Source organism: Ovis canadensis, chromosome 6 (assembly GCF_042477335.2).
Source record: "Ovis canadensis isolate MfBH-ARS-UI-01 breed Bighorn chromosome 6, ARS-UI_OviCan_v2, whole genome shotgun sequence".
Lineage (NCBI taxonomy): Eukaryota > Metazoa > Chordata > Mammalia > Artiodactyla > Bovidae > Ovis > Ovis canadensis.
Genome location: NC_091250.1, coordinates 93,147,849 through 93,149,910, shown reverse-complemented (window position 1 = coordinate 93,149,910; position 2,062 = coordinate 93,147,849).

Sequence of the window (2,062 nt, the reverse complement as noted above, 5' to 3'; positions counted from 1 at the left end):
CTTTGTCAACAAAGGTCTGTCTAGTCAAGGGCTATGGTTTTTCCTGTGGTCATGCATGGATGTGAGAGTTGGACTACAAAGAAAGCTGAGCACTGGAGAATTGATGCTTTTGAACTGTGATGTTGGAGAAGTCTCTTGAGAGTCCCTTGAACTGCAAGGAGATCCAGCCAGTCCTTCCTAAAGGAGATCAGTCCTGGCTGTTAATTGGAAGGACTGATGTTGTAGCTGAAACTCCAATACTTTGGCCACCTGATGCGAAGAGCTGACTCATTTGAAAAGACCCTGATGCTGGGAAAGATTGAAGGCAGGAGGAGAAATGGATGACAGAGTTTGAGATGGTTGGATGGCATCACTGACTCAACGGACTTGGGTTTAGGTGGACTCTGGGAGTTGGTGATGGACAGAGGGCCTGGTGTGCTATGGTTCATGGGGTCAGAAAGAGTCAGACAGGACTGGGCGACTGAACTGAACTGAACTGATGTACAAAGAAAAGCTCATAAAGCAACCAGCTTATTTTTCAGGAGAAACTTTGCAAGCCAGATGATAGTAGATGCTACAGTCAAAATGATGAAAGAAAAAGAAAAAAAAAAACAAACAAACAAACCCATGACCATGAACACTCTATCTGGTAAGTCTATCCTGATATGATGTTAAATTGACCAAGTTATAGTTGAAGGTATCTTAGCATTTATTTCATTGTTGCCCCTTAATTTGCAGATATACAAGTCTGAGAAGTGACAAAGGTAAATAACTTCACCTACATCATACTGTGTGCATGCATGCTTAGTTGCTTAGTCATGTCTAACTCTGTGACCCCGTGGACTGTAGCCTGCCAGGCTCCTCTGTCCATGGGTTCTCTAAGCAAAAATACTAGAGTGGGTAGCCATTCCCTTCTCCAGGGGATCTTATCCACCTTGGGATTGAACCCAGGTCTCCCACATTGTAGACAGATTCTTTCTTTCTGAGCTACCAGGGAAGCCCAAGTCATACTATTGATTAGCAATTGCTTATAATGTCAGAATTAATATATGTTTCTTGACTTACAGGTCATCAAGAAATGGAAGAAGTTACTATACAAATGATATTAATTTTATCAGTGTTACACGATCACTGTAGTAAGCCACTGAGATTTTGGCAATTATCTCTTAGGCAGTTTGTAGTACTACAACTAATACACAAATTGCCAGTAGAAGTGAGTAGGACTTCTAAAACACAAAACCCTAAAAGATATATCATGGCTTAGTAAGAAGGCAATGGATGGCAAGAAAATTTGTGTCAGGGGCTGGAAAGACTTAAGATAGTCAGTGCCAAAATATTTGGCAAGAATACTATCTGCAGTATGCTAAATGGCAGACTCTATGCATACCAAATCTGCATCAGTCTGGGGCAAAGCTTCTGCCCCACCTATTTAAGTGAATGAAAAATAAAATTCTATTGTGTTAAACCATTGAAAAATTCCAGTTCATCTGTTATTGCAGCTAGTGTCATCTTAACTAATTTATACTTTCATGTACATACCAATGTATTATTTTGACCTTAATTTTGTTATTCACCAAGGATTTTCTTCCCAGTAGTTACTTGAGTATTATAACATTTTTGCCCAAAATTGTTTTGAATACACTATAGATTAGGAATAAAGGGTCTTTATTAAGCACTTGTTATTTGCCAGGTACTGTAGTAAAATGTTTAAATTATCTCACTGGTGTTATCCAATGTGACCCAAAGCAGATACACAATTCTTATTCCCATTCTACAAATGAGAAAACTAACATTGAGATAACTTAACTATCAATAACTTGGGTGAGGATACAGCTGGTACATGGAAATTACCAGATAGTTAGTACTATAGGACAGGAGAAACATGAGATTGATGATAATCAAAGCACGTATATAGACGATATTTCCTAGAGAGAGTATATTTTATGCAGAGAAGAAGCAAAACAAAAAATAATAAAGAAAAAAGAGCTGGGTGCAGTACTTGCGAAATAACTAACTGTAAAGCATGTATACAATAAAAGAAGCTGTCAAATCAGAGTAATCAGAGAGTCAGAAAGGTAGGAAA